The sequence below is a fragment of the Micrasema longulum genome, unplaced genomic scaffold (genome assembly GCF_059751315.1).
Source record: "Micrasema longulum isolate JH-2025_06_02 unplaced genomic scaffold, ASM5975131v1 h1tg000490l, whole genome shotgun sequence".
Taxonomy (NCBI): domain Eukaryota; kingdom Metazoa; phylum Arthropoda; class Insecta; order Trichoptera; family Brachycentridae; genus Micrasema; species Micrasema longulum.
In genome coordinates, this window is record NW_028277687.1 from 115,120 (window position 1) to 135,688 (window position 20,569).

General features: G+C 30.6%; 1 protein-coding gene and 1 long non-coding RNA gene across 4 annotated transcripts in view; one reads left to right on the forward strand and one right to left on the reverse strand.

Moving 5' to 3' along the window:
* The window catches only part of ome (dipeptidyl peptidase 4 omega), a 112,179-nt gene that overhangs the window by 15,720 nt on the left and 75,890 nt on the right, over positions 1-20,569 (forward strand). The gene's annotated exons all lie outside the window — the stretch shown is intronic.
* Positions 1,092-20,569, reverse strand: part of LOC148281154 (uncharacterized) — a 34,880-nt gene continuing 15,402 nt past the window's right edge. Inside the window, exon 3 of one of the 3 annotated variants that reach the window (XR_015822410.1) lies at positions 1,092-1,468. This is a non-coding gene — a long non-coding RNA (uncharacterized LOC148281154). Of the gene's footprint in view, positions 1,469-1,975; positions 2,464-6,284; positions 6,613-20,569 lie in introns of those variants that run through there. The other 2 variants (XR_015822409.1, XR_015822411.1) reach the window with 2 other exon arrangements.

The window sequence follows — 20,569 nt, forward strand, 5'->3', positions numbered from 1 at the left end:
ATTTTTAATCATACTCAAATTGTATTAGGAACACTTTTTCTTTGGCCTTATAAAACTTAACATACAATTTTAATTGTTTTAAGTACCATTTTCTTATTTATCTTTCAATCCAGAGAACAAAAAAAACCTACAAAGAAAAACACGATTTATGTACATCCTGTGAAGCCTCTGTATGTAGGTCAGATTTGAAGGCAAAGAAGTTTAAATTAAAAAAGTTATTCCTGGATGACCTCTTACACTGTGGAATCTGGTCCACTTCATAAACTTTTAGGGTAGTTAAAAAGTTGTCGCTTGTAGTTTTAAACGACGTTTTTTATAACGTTACGTTTTATCGTTATAGGGTCTTCTTACGTTTTTTTATTATTATTTTTTAATTTGCAAAAAAAATTTATGTTAACGGTGTATTTATTTTTTTCTTGCGACGTCGTATATATTTTCTACAAAGGTTTAAAATATGCTCATTTTAAATAACCTGAAAAGAAGACGTTGCGCGCCCTATATGACATACGGTACGTATTACGTGACCGCGCCATATTTGTACGAAATGTTTGTCAAAGGCGCGTTCGGCGGGCATGTGACGTCAAAATGACGTGACGCCAACTGCGAACCATTTTGTATGGGCTCGCTTTTAAACCCGAAAATTATTCAGTAAAAAATTTATGCATTGGTAAATATATCATTACAATCGTAAAAATCCGCTCTATATATTTAATATATTTTTAACGTTAATATTTCCGACGTGTGAAAATACCCTATTGCAGTTTAATCTGATTTTTTATTTCTTCTAATAAATTGTAATACTAAATCATGCCTGGATCATGAGGTTAATAAAGTTACGTAAACTCAAAAAATGAAGGTGTACTTTTTTGTGAAAAAAGTTTTTAAATTTATTATTAAGTTATGAGGGTCTTCAAACACTAGAAAACCAAATTTATTAAACTATGAAGATATACGATTCTAAATAATAATAAATTTGTGATTTTTTTTTATTAATTTTTTAATTGTTATTAATTATTTTTATTCAGGAAACATACAGTCATACATAATAAGAATGAAAAACAAAAATTTAAAAAAATACAAATACCAATGAAGTTTTCATGAATTATGTAAAAGAAGTAAACATTAAATGTGACAAAAAATAAATAAATAAAAAACTTAAGTAAGAAAAGAATAATCGTTAACATTCGCATTTTCCTAAAATATATAAAACATATACAAACACATACATTACAAATACATATTATTATTTATTGTTGTTATCGATACATACAATAATTCATAAAATAATACTAGAAATTACCACCACCATCATCATTCCATGTCCGCTCCCTAGTTCGAGCAAAATATACACCCGGTATCTCTGCCAACTGCCAGTTCATGTGCATCCTCCCAAGTTAGATTAGCGCCCAAAGTTTTGACATGATCTGCTGATGATCAGTCAGCAGCGGACGTCCAAAACGACGAAATCCTGATGCAAACAATAGAAAACCATAACTCGATTTTAGATTATATAGTTTGTCTAGTACGTACAGTAGGGCCCCGTCAATCCGGACCCCCGCTTATACGGGGATCGTGGTAATCCGGATGGACGGGGCGGGCATTCGTGAGGAAACCGGGAGGTGTTTTACTTGCATCTAGCGTCGCGCTTTTGATTTTCTTTTTTTTTAGCTTTCCTGCATGTTTATTATTCATTATTATTAATATTGTATGGGTGGTTTTTTTATAACTAAAGAATATGTGTTTTATAACCATCAAAATGATGCAGACCGTTATATGCACTACTGACCATTTTTCATTTTATAATTTAAAAATAAATATAGTAAAAATATCCAGAACAGAACACAAACTTGTAATTCTGTACAATTGCAAAATACTGACCATTAATTAAAATTCACAATAAATTATGATTTTTTTTTCCTAAAAAACAATAAATCGATCATTAAAATGGGTGGACAATTGGTTTGACGTAGACAAACGGGAGAAATGTCAAGTTTGAACATGATTATTTTTGCTAATCGGGGCAAGTCCATGCACACAAATGTTGTTATTTTGTGTCCTGAATACGATATTTTACGTACAAATTTAATTTCTTTCATTACTACATTACCATTTTAAAATTACATTTCTATCCAGAAAATTCAAGTTAATTCTTTCACAATTAATTTTATTTACGCCTGCATAATTCCAAGTGATAACAGGCAATCATTATGTCAAACTAATGATACTTCAATAGTAGTTATTTCATTAGTTACCTTCAGGCGTATTAATTCGATCATTATGTAAAATGTTTGTAAAATGAAGTGAGAGTGTCAGCGATTAACTACTGATTAACATTCAAACAACATAATATATTATGTATGTGCAGTGCATGGATATTTGTACAATGATGTTCATGTGTCCATTTTGTTATGAATTGAATTCCGCATTCAATTAGTACCATGTTTGAGGTCTCGGATTCGATTCCTGCAAGAAACATCAAGAAGTATCCATATAAAATAGTGTTTTTCAAAAATACTTTTTAGATTACCTAGATAAGTATCCGAGGTGAACAAGTCCTCACCTTGTTTTTATACGACGATGCAATTAAGCGGATAAGGTAATGGAAATTGATAAATAAATCACTAGGTCAGATAATACTTTTATGAAATCGACATTATTTTTCTGTTTAAATCACATCTGAACGAACATCTTCTTTCTCTTTCTTAATCTCTCCTCCTTTCCTCTTTATTATTTTTTCCCGTCAAGTAATAGTATTGACTTAAGATAATTCATATACAAATACACTTATTTATATTTTTGCACATCTTAAGCTTTTGTATTTTTATTTTCTAATGCTTAAATTTATTAAAAAAATAATATTGGTTGGTTGGAAGAAATTACGCTAATAAGCCCGCCAACGCACAATTTACATTTTGTACAAAAAGTTAGAATACATTAAATATATATTATGTCGGCCTCGTGGTGTAATGGTCAGCGCGTTTGCCTACCATGCAAGAGGTCTCTGGTTCGATTCCCGACATGGTTGATGTGAAATATTTATTGAAAATGGTGTTTTCACACTAGAATATTTTCATAGTCCCTTGACTGGTACCTGAAGCGTAAGACTGATCACCTTACCGTCATGTAACAAAATTGATCGAGATATGCTGCGATTAGTGTACCAATTCAGTGCCCTATGCACCATTAGGTGCGGAAAGGTAATGATGATGATGATGATGAATGTATTATAATTTATACTCGTATATGATTAACGTGTTCACAAAAACCCTGTTGTACACAACAAAAATGGTGACACGTATTCAAAATGACATTTTTTGTTAGATTTCTTCCAGTTTTTGCTTTTATTTGTGTACACCACGGCTTACCAGTGGCGAACCGTGTATAGAAGCGATTATTTGAAGATTCTTGATTTGGAAAACAGTATTTCAAACATTGTTTCTTAAGGACTATTTTTATTTGAGATGGTACTTTTGACATAAGACCATAATTACTTTCATGCGTCATGTTGCAGGACATATAGCGCTCCACGCGGCCGTTTTTAGCACTATTAATTACTAGAACAATTCGGCCAGTTGACATTTCAATTGAATACCTAATATCGACTGAATTCATAGTGGTATTTTTTTATGTATTTTTTAACGAATTATATATTAAATTAATGGATAATATATATTTATATATATATATATATATATATATATATATATATATATATATATATATATATATATAATATATAATTCATCACGAAGTTACATCGTTTGAGTTGATTTCATGGATGAGAGTTGTTGTATCACACAGAACCACAGAAGAATATCAATTTATAGTATATATTACTTTCATCATATTATGTGCCTCCTATGTAGGTACAAATATATAATATTTATTTATAGCTTTCCCATAAATAAAATCACCATTCGCTACTGCGGCTTATTTACTGTTCTGGAATATGACGCTAATAAGTTTATAGATAATAATAATACATAAAAGAGAAGTTGTTAAGGTCTTCGATTTAGATGTCTTGACCTTTTTTACTGATTTGTCATTTTATTCTTCTGCTTATTGTAAGCGTACATTATTTTTAAGTTTTAGAGAGGCAGACTGAATTTACCTTTGTTTTTGTTTTGTTTTGGAACTTCAACAGTTTATTTTTTAAAGAAATATTCGTCTTCTTACGATTTTCCCAAATAATTAAATTTAGTGGACATTTTCAACAAGGTGTGAATAACTCATTATTAGAAAATGGATATCAAGTTGTGGTAGAGTGATCCCCGAGTCCGCGACACTAACCACAGGACCACATCCCGGTAACATCTTCAATAATTTATTTCGTATGCGTTGCGCAAATAAATAACAGGGCTTTTGATTAAAAAATAACACGACGTTATCCGGTCTCTGTATTTTTTTTCCACCTCAACAGGTTTCTAAAATTATCGCAGAAAATGTTCGAGCGCACGCAATTTACATTTTCAAACAATATTTTCAGTAAGCATACCTAAATACGTATGCGTATTTCCTATGCCAAGGTGCCTTGGCCTTGATTGTTGATAGTATTCGTTTGATACGCTGGAATCTAGATACTACTCTTCATTTTGAGTCCAGTCTTATTACAAATGTTCGAATTTCCGCGCAAGCGCATTAAAGTTCATAACGCTGACGTATTGTTCTACGAGACTCACAGAGATAAAAGCATCCAACTTGAGTAATAAAAAGAAAAAACTACTCTTATGAAATTGAATAAAAATTTTAGAACATCTCGAGTATTAGGTACTGTCCAAATGTTTACAGCTTCTCCGCTATGCGCGCCTGCTCCTGTGCTCCGTTAATTTAAATGTGATCAACTATTTATTATTATTATAATAGAAAACTTACATAGAATCACTTTTTTATAACATAATACCCCAAGCGCCCTTTGCAAAAGTGATTCTCTACAATATTTATTTTAATTAGATGTCTACCTATATGTACTATCACACCCACTAAATGTAAAAACATGTTTTTTGTCAGAATCCCTGCTGATAATATTCACCACACGCGCCTAATTTATATATATATATATATATATATTTATATATATTTATATATATCGTGGTTATACAAGTAAATGTGACCATTTGCAAAAATGACGAAATTGAGATTATTGACTTTTTGACATTGTATTAGCATAATGCTTGACTGGTAAAAATACCAAGTCGATCCGACTCTCTAAAAAGAATTTAATTTGTAAAATATGTGACCATTTGATAGAAACTCACAGATTTTTGAAAAGTAAAACAGACCAACACACAAAGTCACTTTTATCAGTAAATTTAAGACCCAAAGAATTGACTAAGTAACAGTTAGTCAATTTTACTTGTAGGTGATGTCACCAGTGAAGAGTTAGTTAGAGTTAGTAGTCAGTAGTTAGATGGTAAGTATACGTTTTGTATTTGACAGATACGGATTTTTAAAATAAAAAGTTCATTAATAAAATATATTTTTTAGATTATTACGTAACACTTCTTAAATATGATACTTAATATAATACTTCTTAATATAATACTTCTTTCTATTCTTGAATATGCATCTGTAATCTGGTCCCCTCATTATGCTGTTCATATCAAGCGCCTTGAATCAGTTCAACATCGTTTTATAAGAAAAATTGCATGGAAGATGGGATTGGAAAGAGGAGACTATTCATATTCTGATATGGAGAGGTTTTTAAGCATATCAAGTCTTGAAAAGCGCAGATGCATTGCAGATATAATCTGCATGTATAAAATTATGAACTGTCTCATTGATGCCCCTGAAATTTTGCAAAAGATTCTTTTTAACGTTCCCACCCGTAGACTAAGAAATAATGAAATGCTTTTCCTCGGTCACTACAGGACCAATTATGGTGCACAGTCGCCTTTGCCCAGAATGATCAGGCGGGTGAACGATCATCAAGATCTTGATTATTATGGTGTAAGGATGTCTTTCTTTACAAATCAGCTAAAGAATCTGTATAGTTAGCCTATGCTTTTTACTTAATCTAAAAAATCTATCATCTGTCTTTGCTGCTTATTTCTGTTCCTTATATTTTTTTATTCCTTTGTAAAAATTTCTTTTAATTGTAATGTTTATAATGGACTTTGTCCGTAAATAAATAAATAAATAAATAAATAAATAAATAATTTGTTCTTTTTCATTTATTTTGTATTTCTATGTTTATTTAACCTTCATACATATGAAAAAAATAGATTATTGAAATAAACAATCCCAAAAACATAATTTATAGTTATAAAATAAAATACTATCTCCCTCAATGAACGAAACAAAAATGATTATCTGCCAAATTTCATGCCAAATTTTACATGTAAAATTGACTTAGTTTTTCAATTAATTTTTTTTATACAAAAGTAATAATGTTTTTTAAATATATTTTTACTTTACATTAAAGTTGAAAGTACCGTTCATATAATGTAAAATTACCAACCACCGACTTGAAAAATCTGATCTTTGAGAATCAATTGAACTATATAAAAACACTAAAATGGCTCCCCTGAACATTATTGATTTTGTCACTTGGTCAATTTCTCTTGTATGCCCACGAAATATATTCATGAAAATTTATAGTATCTCGCCAGGGACCTGTAATTATTTATCAAGATTAATAAAAATACATGCATGTTCTATTTTTCATACAGAAAACATAAAGATAAATGCTAACTTCCAATTGTAATTCGGGCCCCAGGGTGCCTTGGACTAACTGGTCCAGATTCATCAACAGGCCAAAACATATTTATCTTTTAGTCACTTTTTACCGAAATCTAATCATTATTAATTTTAATTATCTTTTTTAATTTAGGTGTTGGTAGAAACGTTTGTTAACATTTCTACGTAAGTTCTAATAGCACAATTATACCACTAATTCATTATTCTAATCACAAAAGTGTGATATTTGTGAGAAATGAATTACCTATTGTCTGTTTGTAGATTAGCAGTTAGAAGTACTTCGTAAGTGATATAACAATGCAAAAACATCTTGTGTTATTATTTCACTCTATAAAACGCTTAATTACCAATAGTTAAATATAGAAATGGCGGACTTAAATTAAAGCACACTATTTTTGTTTCATTATTTTTTTGTATTTTTTTTACAGCTGTTTCAGTTTTTTAAAGCATCGGAATTTACAGCAGCAGACAGGGAAAACTACTTTGAGAAAGGAATATTTAAGTATAGGTATTAACACTACTTATGATCTGTCATTGGCTGGTTTAAGTGACCACTTGGCACAATGTATAACATTTACCATTCTGTTTTTTTCTTTTTCATGTAAAGAAATAATTACATTCTTATAGTTACTCAAAAAATTTCAATGTTTTTTGGCCATTTTCAATTAGTTATGAATAACTCGATTAAAAAAAATTGAAATCAAGTTGGGCTTGAATGGGGTTTGAACTTTGGAACTCTGATCCGTAAATTCGTGACAATAGCCACGGGGCTATAATCTGATAAAGATTTCATCTCTTTTATAGGATTTTAAGTTTTAACATAAGTTGTGTCTTTTTTTCCAAATGAAGAGAACAAGAGGACACAACAAAAAAAGTGCAACAAATTAGTCAATTTCCTTCCCAAATCCTTAGATATATTTTTTTCAAATCTCGATAATTCATAGCATCTTCACCGTACACTGCGCAAATATCGCGACTAGCATTGGCAACTTTATTCCCTTAATTGAACGCGAACCGAAAGAGGTTTCGCAAATACTCACTTTCGTTTACTTTACATTCCATTTTGAAGGCTTGTAATAAAATAAAATAATTTATGTAATGTAAAAAAAATACAAAATCTTGTAGAGCAAAAAAATTTCTTTCGAATGTCGTATAACCATTTTATCTAATTTTTAGAGCTCATTTAAATTCGAAAAAAAACGGACAAACTTGTGTTAACGCCTAGTACATACGATTGCAAAAATGTAAATAGATTCATACATAAAGAAATGTCGACAAAACTAAATTATTACAAGATTATGACACATTGTCACAATTCCAGAGATGGGTAATAAAATATTATGCTTATATTTTTTTAAGGAGATAATTGATATATACAACGAAGTTTGGATTAGGTGCAAAATAGGTATACTAAGTACCGTTAGTTCTTTTCACCACTATGATCAAAAATATTAATTGAAATAAGCCAAAATAAGCAAATACAACGTCATGTAAATTTAAAAAATGTTTTTCTTTTAATCCAGGTAATTTATTAAAAGTTTTTATCCAAGCAATTTCTCATTAAAAAATAATGTACTGCTTGTTCCGCTCATAAGTAAGTACTAATTATTTTTATTCCCGGTCGGATGAGGATGCCATAAAAATACAAAAAATATAAGGCACGCTTAAATTATTTTCTGTTTTAAATTGTAAATTGTTAATTAAAAACAAACAAAATAAGAAAGGTATGTAAAATCAAAGTTAATACATGATTTATTTTAGTTAAGGTATGTATTTTTGCAGATAAGACAGTCAAGTTTTTACAATTATTTTTGGAAGTACTTAAACTGTATTATGAAAAGTGCTTACAACGGTATTTTTAAAAGTGTTTTTTTTTTTAATATTTACGCATAGTTCTGTGGTAAAAAAACATTACCAATATAAATAAAGTTTTAAATATGTAATTAAATTATATTGATGTTTTTTGTTGATATTTCTTTTAAAAAAATCCATGGTTAATGATTAGGATAAAATTATAAATAAACTTATTAATTAAACTTCTTGGTTTAGATTTACTTTTTATTATTTTGACCAACGAGCGCTTTCGCCTAAGTAGGCATCTTCAAGACGAGTGAATTGTTTACAACATTTACAGTTTTTATACTATTCTTAACATATTTTGGAGATAAGATCAAATAGGTATTTAAACAGGGGACGGGAGCATAAATATTTACAACTAGTTTGCTAAAAAGTCAATTTTTGGGATAAAAACTGTAAATGTTGTAAACAGTTCACCAGTCTTGAAGATGCCTACTTAGGCGAAAGCGCTCGTTGGTCAAAATAATAAACAATAAAACTAAACCAAGAAGTTTCATTGATAAGTTTATTTGTAATTAAATCATTTCACAGTATTATCAAATAAAAAAAACTTTATATTTGATTATACTGAATAAAAAAATAATAGACAGTAATCTATAAGCCCAGTCGTCGCGCTGGGGAAACAAGGTTCTATCTAACAAAATATGTTTTTTTTTTATATTGAACTTTTATTATATTTATATTTAAATATCGGTTCTATCTGTATTAAAAACTTAGAGAAAAACTAAATAAATACTTAATTATTATTAAATTTATTAAGATAATATTAATAAAAAAAATATTAGATTTAATAATGTATTAATTTCTAAGTTCAGTGTCTCAAAAAATTATGAATCTACATAGAATCTTGTTTTCCCAACGCGACGCAGTGGCTAGGTCGTGAGAAAGGGGTTTTGCTTTCAAAAGGTAAAGCCGTTTTGCATTTTGAATGTGTTTTGTGTTCCCAAACCCTTATTAAATATCCTAGTTTTCTAATTTGGCAAGCCTGTGCGCGCGTCAGCATGACCCATATTTAGTGTTCAATCACGTCAATAAGATTGAAATTTCTGTCTATACAATGACATTAACAGCATCATCGTTAGAGCAAGAAGAAGATATTCCGATCACTTAAAATGAGGTGAAAATGGCAATCAGTGCAATTTCGGAAACTGAAAGTAAACTGTCATTTGGCTAGTGAAATTTGATTGATATTAATCAGGTCATTGTAACTTTTTGCCGTATCAGATCTGGCCACTGTTGCACTCCGTCCCATCTTTTTAAAATTAAAATTTTAGACTCCAATGCCTGCGAATGTGGAGGCATTGGAAATCTTAATAACATTTTTTTTTTACATGTCCTTTAATGACTGGGAGGAAAAAAATATTTGATATTTTACTTATGTTTCTTATAACCTTTCCAATTCATTTATCTCAAATTTTTTCTTGTATAAATTGTTTATTGATCAATTCTGTTTATATTTTTTTAAGCTCAAACTGTTCCCTATTGTGATTTGTAATAATTGTGTCATTGAAATAATTATGTTTGAATTAATTCTTTGTTTTTTTACAATAAATTTATCTTGCATTTTTAGGTTTATGTAAAATATTTTGTCATAATTACTTCCGACGTTTAATTTTTAATTTTTATAGTTATAATTTATCATTAATATAAGATTAAGTTTGTTAATATTTTGATTATTTTGTTGTAATTTTTCTAGTTATTAAGTTCTATCTTCCTTCTAATTTTACTGTAAGTTTCTATTTTCTGTTAAATAGGCACTATCAGGTTTTGGTGGGTTTTTCTGTTAGTGCCTATTTCAAATTATGTTTAAATTTTTATTGGTTTGGATATGTGTTTATTATTACAATTGATATTTTGATGTTATTCTTGTACTTATATTTTTCTTGTCTTTTGGTTGTATCTATATTGTTATTCCTGTCTGTTTATGTTTTTCTTATGTTTATAAATGTAACTTGTTTTTGGCCGATGTTATCAAGTTTTGGTAGTAGGCCCTAATAAAGAAAAAAAAAACTTTTCAATGGTGTCAAATTGCAAAATAAAAAATGGGCCGACTCTTCGCAGCATCTAGCAGTGGTATTAAAATAGTTAACAACAAATTTACAACTGATCCAATACCAAAGATACTAGAAAAGTTTTTTGTAGAATCCACGAATTAAGATACGTTGAGCAAAAATATTAAAAAGTGGTCATGCTGACGCGCGCTTAAGTGCTCCAAATTAGATAACTTGGATTTTTCATTGGAGCCTAGGTACATACGATATATCAAAAATCCCAAAATGTATTTGGCCACTGGACTATATGTTGTCATCTGAATGTTTATGAGTATTTATGTAGTATTTTTAAGATTAACTGAATATACAGGGTGTTCTTTAAACTCTGTCACATCCAAAACCACGATGATCAGTATGAGCAAGAAGACATATTGGCACATTAAAATAAATTTTTAGAACGAATAAAATTTAAAAAAATAAAATAATAAAAAAAACAAATGGTTGCTAACTTCTGCAGGGGAGAAACGAGGAGGGGTAGGGAGGAGTCTGACACACCGTTAACCACGCGGCCGCACCCCCCTCGCTTTTCCCCTGCAGAAGTAAGCTACCATTTGTTATTTTTAATATTTAATTTTTACAAATTTTCTTCGTTCTAAATATTTTTTTAAATATGCCAATATGTCTTCTTGCCCATATTGACTATCGTGGTTTCGGATGTGACAGGGTTTAAAGAACACCTAGTATAACATGATTTAAAATGTTTATTATTAGTAATATTAAAGCTTGGTTTCTTGATATCACGCATTTTTTTATTTTATTCACATCATATTTCGGATACACAGAATAATCAAAAAACTCTGTAACATACGAAAATTTACGATTTATTAGTGTCCATTGTTTATCATTATTTCACTATCCACACCTAGTGATCCATAGGTCACTTTATTCGTACTACACATGAAAAGTATCAAGATCGTTTTTTTCATAAAAATAAGGTGATAAATCTTACTCTGGGGTCCAGTCCAGAAGCCACATGCCTTTAGAAGCTGACTCCAGCGTTGGTGTTAGCTTTTAATAGCATGTGTTATATCAGCACGTCGGTTTTATATTTTCGTGCAACTGCTATGATGAAGGTTTATACTGCCGTCGTATGTACAACGGCAGTTATTTGTATTTTTAGATATGACACCTTTTGTTATTTATCAATTATATGCAAATTAAAAAAAACTGTTAATTATCATAAATAAAAACACATTATGCCAATCGTTTTTACTACTACTACTACTACCATCACGCCATTTCTCCGTAGAAGTAGGCAGAGAGAATGGACCACCGCACACGTCTATCCTGGCATACATTCCTAGCTTCTTCCACATTTATACATCTTGTCATACGTGCCCTTCGTTTCTGTCTGCTTTTTGACATGACCAGACGTAAGATTTTGGTTTATCTGATCATGATACATCTTCCTTGGTCGTCCTCGTCTTACGTTGCCGTTCATTTTCGCCATATATACTTGTTTTACCATTCTTTCGTCGTCCATTCGTTCTACATGACCAAACCATCTCCGAGACTCTTTCTTAATCTTATCAATTATACTTGACTCAGATTTACACTCTCGCCTGATTTCATCATTCGTAACCCTGTCATACATTGATTTCCCACTCATTCGTCTTAGAGATCGCAAATCAACCGCGTTCACTCGGCTTTCATCCTTCCTCTGCCAGTTCCATGTTCATGTCCATGTCTATATCTATGTCACATCTTTACTTAGTTTTTTCTTATAAATCTCTAGATATTGTGCTATTTCTTTTAAAACTTTTTTTAAAGGTTTTTTTTTTACTTCTCATTGTCATTTGAAGGTATTGAAAGCAAACGTAGAAATCTCCATTAAATGAGTAACTGAAATATTTGCGAAAAACTTTGAAAAAAGAATTGTGAGGAATTCTAAGGATGCTTCACTTAATGCTAAGTTTGCGGTGTCAAGTACCATAATTGAAATCAGCTTTTGCAAGATTTAGAGGTTTTTTAATTACGCTATTATTTATATTGGTAGGTTTTATCAATAACTAATTTTACGTTTTTGGTGGAGATTTCTAAGTTTTATCAAATGGTTTGAAATTTTTTATAGAACGTGACCTAATATTTACCTCATTTTCGTCAAAAATGTTCCTTTTTGTTTATGACGGTAGTAGGTATAATGGGATTACCATGTTATTGTAATTCATATCCTGACGAAAAAAAGGGTATGACTTATTAAAGTTAATCATTTTCTCTTCATGTTATTACGAATTAGAGAACCGATGCGGTGCCCTATGCACAATTGAGTGCAGATAACGGGTAAGGGAACTAATAATAATGATCATGCCTCGCACTAATTTCATATATACAAAATACAAACCGGTGTAATTCTTCTTTTCTGTTATGGCGCTGGCGGTTAACTGACTTATGTAATTTGATCAAATTGTTATTATGCTTGCTTTACCAAAAGTTACGGATCGCGTAACTTTCCCGTGTGCGGCGAGAATAAAAATCAACAAAGACAACTTATTTGTCTTCCGGCTAGTGACAGGGGAAATGGTCGATGCGCCGTGCTGTGTACACTAGTGAAAGTTTAATTAAGTTACCTGTTCATTTGAATCTGTATTATGCGGACCGGAATACGGGTCATAAAACTGATCAGATTTTGACTATGAAAATATTGTGACGTGTAATACCCGAAAAGCATATTATCACTTGGAAGGAATATCGAATTTAACCTACTCTACAAATAAAAGATTTTTTGAAGATTCTCCTAGAGTTTATACAAACCTTTATAATGAATATTTTCATTCATTATTTTTGTTTCGAAAATAAGGTCTTTCGAAAACGATCGTTTCTCAAGTTGGTATTAAATGTTGTCACAGAAGTTAACGAGTAATGCATTCATTTTAATGTTGGTAATGCCACAGGCCACAGATAGAAATATAAGGAGAGTTGTCTATGTATATTATCTTAAGCCCCCCCCCCCCTTATCCACTCCACACTCCAGTTCCAGGCCTTACAGATGAAAGTGAAAACCGATTGCACCTTACGTCTCGAATTTCTTTTATTATTTATGGTTTTCAACCTCTTCTAAATATTAATTTATTATGATAATGATAAATTGCATTATCAATTTATCATGAACATTATAAATCACAACTCGTAGCGTTTGATAAGTGATAGGACGCCAAAAATGTAAACAAACGACACATAGAAAAAGGAAGCTCTCTATCTATCTGATGACATCACAAAACATCCGAAGACGGCATACTTGATGACGTCACGAATTGTTTGTTTTTGGCACCATTCAAATTACTAGAATGTAATCTTTCATATCTCCCTTATTTCTTAATAGATTTTAATAAAAATAGTATCGATCGGCTTGTGATTTTTTAGATTAATTTATTGGCTAATAAAAAAATCCATGATAATTGCCCATTATTTGAAATCTTGTATGCGAATCACCGGCGGCTCCTGACCAAAAATACTGGCATGTATTCGTTTACAATGCGTTTCTTTACATTCAGTACAATGTTTAACATGAATTTGAGATGAATAAGTCAATTTGATACCAAAATAATATCAAATTTCTAAGTTCCACACTGGTCATGGTCAAAATAGTTTTGTTTTAAAATGAATAAAATATTTTAACAATCTCCCCTATGCATTAAAAACTAATAACACTAATTTATCACTAGATGATCAAAGCAATAGTAGTTTATGTCACTCTCATAAGCGCGTCAGCGTGAGAGAGACAGAGATTATTTTCATAATGCGTATGACGTGCACGTCCTACTATACGCTTATTCACAGATACTACACAATGCGTTTGTGTAAGTTTTGCGAACGCGCCAGCTTAAAATAATCAACCACTACGCCCTGTATTTATAACTTGAGCATTAAATGCATTTATTGCATATCTTATTGCGCATGCCCACGGACTAATTTCGAATCCGAAAACGAACTGTGGAATACATAAAATACCTCCAAATTTGAAATACGAGCTACAAGATTAATGCTGTTCAAAATATAGATCTCTCGTTCAGTTTTCTGATCCGTACAATACGGCCATTACTACGAAAGGGTAAACGTAAACACGTTGGCTCGGCTCCGGCTGACTGGCTCACGGTTACCAATCGACCACACGTTTTTACTATGAGCCACGTTTTAAGGCACTCAACGTCAATATATTATATTGCGTAACGCCACGCCGCGGCCGGTGGGCGAAAACCACGAAAAGTAAAAGCGGTATTCAGTTTCAAGTTGCACGATATTTGTATTTATTTATGCACGGTAAAAATACATGTATAAAGACTAAAATAAGAACAAAAATAGGAACAAAAACGTCGTTAACAGCAAAATAAGAGCAGAAATATCATATAGCAGCAAAATTATATGAAAAACATCATAATATATCGAGGTTTTACTGACATAATGCATTAAGTCTTTAAAACAAGTTCCGAAACAATCGCATTAAAAGCTTTTTTATTCCTTCAACGCATTATTTCTCCCACAACTTTCTTTTATTTTATTTTTTTTAAAGCTTCGAAAGTGTAATAGTAATTTTTGACATAGCATACAATTTTAAATCAATATCTTAGACCTCTATTGTAAATATTTGAATTTTATTAAGACTATTGGTTTAATGCATTCGGTCAGTATAGCCTCCCGTAAAAAATATTAATCTTTGTAATATTTTTTATATAAGTATGTATTTAAATATATATTTATATTTATTTACGTAAATACTTTTTTATCGTTCAGTGTTATTTAAAATTGTTTTCATATCTTCATTTTTTTTATTTATTTCGTATTATCAGCGCTATGTGACGTCAGAGGTTATTTTTCACTTAATCTCGGTCGTTCAGCCAATCGAATTTTCAAAAAACTTGCCGTACAATTTGTACTCAAATTTTTACCGCGCGAAAGAAATAAAAAAATGTATCAATTTTCCCGTAGGGCTGAAAGTTCCTCAATGTGTTGTTTGCTTTATTAAGTCGATAGAAAAATATTTTTTTTTAAAAATATTTTATAATAAATAATCAAAAATATTCTTAATTTCTAATTTAATTCTGTCAAAACCGTCATTATTCAAAAATTGTATTTGTTTAAACGTTTTTGGAAAGTGTCCCTATTTTACAGAAAATAAGAGTGAGTTTACTACATATTATATATAGGAACATACGTAATTAGTATATTGTGTTAATTATTAAAAAAATAAAAATAATCATAATATTATAATTGTTCTATTACTTCCGTGTTTACTGCTGCAAAATGACGTCGGCACGCCGGTAAACTTGTATAAACGGTCTGAAAAAACTAGTCTCAAATAAATGACGTCACGCAAAGATGCTTCTGTGATTTTTTGTGCAAGCGTTTCATGATTAAATCAACGAGGTGGTTTCTCGTCTGTGAATTAATAAATGTTAAATGTCAATTTCGGTAGGTGTCAAAGCAATCATGTTTTTTTTCATCATTCAGACAGCATTTTTGCGATGCGTCGCGCCGCACAGTGTTTCGTTTCATACAAGCTAGAAACTAAAAATTCTGAATGTACTTTTAACTCACGTATGCGATTCATTTAATCCTAAAAAGAGGTTTTTTTCATTAAATATGTAATAATAATTCGTTTTATAAAAAATATGTCACATTTTGTTATTTCATAAACGAAATAAATTTTCTGGAAATTAATATCTGCATCCAATAATGTATTTAAGGATCATAAATAATTGAAATTATTACTTTAATTCTATTGACGGATAAATCGGTTAACCTATAAAATAAATAATTGAAAATTATATTAGATACTTTGGCATAAAATAAAGATTTCACCCGAGAGAACTAATCTGCCTTCACTTGTTTTGTCAGAATAACCATTTTACAGCTGATTTTATTATGTTAAACATGACAACTGAAAGGGTTTAAATAAACTTAAAAGTTTGACATTGTATGGAACACAGAAGTGAGGCAACGGACACAGCAACTCTTGGTATCTACTGTCATCCAAGGAGTTTTGGCTGGCAAGGCCATGTACTACGTATGCCTTCCGAGAGCCTTAACCATGCTTGCCTATGTTACAAAGCATCAGGTTCTTGGCGTCCTGGTCGTCCACTGTTGACAATTTGTGGGCAGTTTGCGTCAGAGTTGCGGTACGTGGACTTAACTTGGGAGGATGTACGGGAGGTCGATCGCTTGGCCGGAGGCAGATTATGGAATCCATATGCTCCACATAGGGAGCGGATATGGTATGATGATGATAAAACTTAAAGGTTTTTAAATAAAACATTTGTTATAAGTGATTTTCAAATAGATGTATTTTGAGAAATATAAAAAGAGCATGTAATGTAGATAAGCCAAAGGAATAAAATTCTTGTCGAGAAACTCTATTAATACTAATAGAGTTCATTTCACTGGGTTTGGCGCCACAAATATAACAGGACATGGTTGACTTATTTTCAGCCAAAACGTTGCAAATTTTACCATCTACCATTATTAAAAGCATTTTAAATTTTATGGACAATACTACACCTCCAATATTAACATTAAAATTTTCAAGTTTTTCAATTGCATCTTGAAGTTTTTCGATTTCAGACTTAGTAAGAATATCAGTTTCTTTGGCGAAAATAAATTTAATAGGACGACAATAAGAGGTTGAGGAAGGGCTTAAATTTTGCCAAATTACTATATTAGGGTCATCAATAAGCCTTAGTTGTATTGGAACGAATGACATAATAAATAAAAATTCATCTATTGCATACTCTGTGTGAAATTTCTGTTTATAATTACTATGTCCCGAGCTTCCATCTTCACCCTACTTGCATATAAGAGTCAGTACAGAACCTGAAGGAACTCTTTCTTTTAAGACTTCTGATTCTACATTTAGCAATCGTTCCACCGTATGATTTAAAATCACTTGTAGCTGGATTTCTGCACTAGTTTCCGTTATTTTGACAAATTTCTCGCTCAGGCAACATGCTTTTTTTGTTTTTCTTAAACTATAAAATGCCGGATATATGTTGTGGTCGGTTTTTATGGCATTTTTACGCATAACTTTGTAGGAATACGAAGATAATTTACAGTCAACGTATAAACTTAGCGCTTCCTCAATTGTCAATGCCCGCTGTTTGTTTACTTGTTGACGTTCCCTACGTATTTTTGCTATTTCATTGGGAGTAGCTTTCAAAATTTTCTTTAGGAGATCGGCAACTGTGCGTTTTCCTGATGCTCGAATAGATACCTGCGTGGCAAACGAAAGTTCTTCAGATGTCTTCGTACTCACTAAATCACGCACTTTTGTCCTTTTGCACTGATCACTGCATGCCCCAAAATCCTTTGCGGGCCTTCCAGTAGACGTAGATGGTTCATTCATGTCTACTGAAGGACTTTGTCGAAAGTTTTCACATATCAAAATATTTTCACTACCGTCGAGCCATTCAAATTTTTTTTTAACAAATCTATCTAGTTTACAGCCAGATTCGGTCCATTTTCTGCTTATATTTAAACAAATAAGCTTAATTTGATTTTTTAACAGTTTTTCACCACTTGCACCGAGTTCACCGACTTCAAATTTACTAACAATATTATTTAACACTCCTTGAAGCCTTTCTTTCTTCGTCAAACTCTTCCACATCACGTACAATTCTTGCCTGGAAATCTCGTATCTGGTTCCTGTAAAATAACAAAATATGATAGATGCAACTTCGTGCGGTAAAATATCGAAACTGTAATGAATTAACAATAAATTGGTCTATTGAAAAATAAAAATAATATTTTGCTACTTTGATATACTCTCCGAGATAAATTCTCGAGAAGTTAGAAATTGATATTTTTTTAACTACTGAAAAATACATAAGTTAAATTATTGTTTTTTTAAATACCTAAATGAAATACATTAAAATATTAGAAAAAAAACCATACAACATACCTTCCAAAATAGCTTCCATTTTTTTTTAAATCGAAATAAAAAACTTTAAACTTGATAAACAACCTTTACACGTCGGACGCCAAAATGCAAATAAATGTAATTAGGCTTTCAAAAACCAATTATCCGACTTTCATATTCTGGTATGAATCACCCTAAGCATTAATCACCCCAATTAGGCTTACAATCGTCACACTAACTATCTGGTAATGCCCCCATGACGTCATCGTTTAAGAATTCAAAAGTGACTTTTTATCTTGTAGCTTGTATGGGTCAAAACACTGTGCGCCGTTTCAATAGCGACCATACATTTTAAAAATACATATTGCGGTATAATGGAAAAAAAAAAAGTTTACCGTAAAATAACATACGGCGTATTGATTTTTATTGTGTTTTTTTAAAGAAATAACCCAATAATTCTCTATTTTAGAAGCTTGTCAGCAGGTGGGAAAGAGGGGATATGGAAGGAGGTTATAAAAATATACCACAACACCTCATAATAATAATTGCAAATATTGTTAATTTTAAACAAGTAATTACAGTACAAGTAATTTGGGGTTTCGGAAAATTTTATTTTTTTAAATATTTAAGATTAATTTATTAATATTATTAAATAGGAACTAATATTAAAATAAAAAGAGATACCTACATTTTTTTAGACGGCAAGTATAAAAGATGTGCAATCTGTTAAAATTCTAGAAACGTAACGCGTGAAAGTTGGGACGTAAAAAAAAATTTCAACAAGAATAATTCTTATTATTAATTCTTATTATATACAAGTAATAAAAATAAAAAAAAAATTTTTGCTCACAAAAAACGGCTTCAACGATTCTACGACGATCCATGTGTGATAAAGTTTATTGTTTACATTTAAATCACGTTTAAAATGTTACTATTTGAATATTTGAATTTTTCCTTTCCTCTCCTTTCGTTTTCTTTTTTTACCCCCTCTTCTCCTGATAGTGTGGTGAAGATATTTTTTTTTAAATTATGACAATTAAATAAATTAAAGACACAAAAAAATACTTCTAAAAATAGATAAAAAATTGTATGTACAGCCCTTTCATATAAAACCAACTACACTGTCAAAAAGTAGCAGAAATACAATTTTGAGAGCCAATGATAGTGTTATATTTATCAATAATTGTACTGGTGTTCAAAACCCTAGATATGTCTGCTTTTCGTTTTTATCACATAGTACCTTTATCCACTCATGTCTTAATATATTTTTTGTTTTTTATTATTATTATTACCTATTTTTTTATAATACAATTAACATTATTCTTTATTACTTGAACAATATATTCATATTTATGTATTTTTTCTAATTCGTTTGGGTGGGTAGGAATAAAGTTGCCTAAAGGCAATACAACCCCTCTTAATAAATACAAAAAAAATGTGTCAAATAGAATACATTTTCATCATAAGCTTTATATAAATAAATATACAAAATTTGAATCTATAGAGTCAATAACATTGTTTTAGATTTTTTTCATAAATAGGACTAGATACTAAGTAACTCTTGTGTGGATGTGATGTCACACTAGTCTACATACGATGCAAGTCTTGATGTATCTCTCTTTTTTTTTTTTCACACCGGATTTGAAAAGTAAAATTTGTATAACTTTGCAGGATTTTAAACCAAAAATATTTATTTTGCTACGTGCAGAATGAATGTGACGCCAATACAGCAATACATCTTTATGAGTGAGAGTACGAAGATAAAAATCATAACAAGGAAGACAGATACGCTGTTCTGAGGCTGGTGTGTGTGAAACAGATTCAGTTGGGTAATAGGTCGGCTTGTGGTAATGCGATGATACATCACCGCGCGCAAATGAATTATTTACCTCTTTCTTTTCAGAACAAAACAACTATAAAAAATAATTCAGTCATATTTTCTTACGCACACGTGTTCTCATTTCTTTTGTGGAATGTTTTTTTTATCAAATTACAAATCGTTGTTTTTACTGTCATTTCTTATAAAATATTTCTCTCTTGTTTTCCTGGAAATAAGGACGATATAATCGTTTACTGTTAGCTATTAAGAAGGAAAACAAGTATCAAAAGATTCATATAT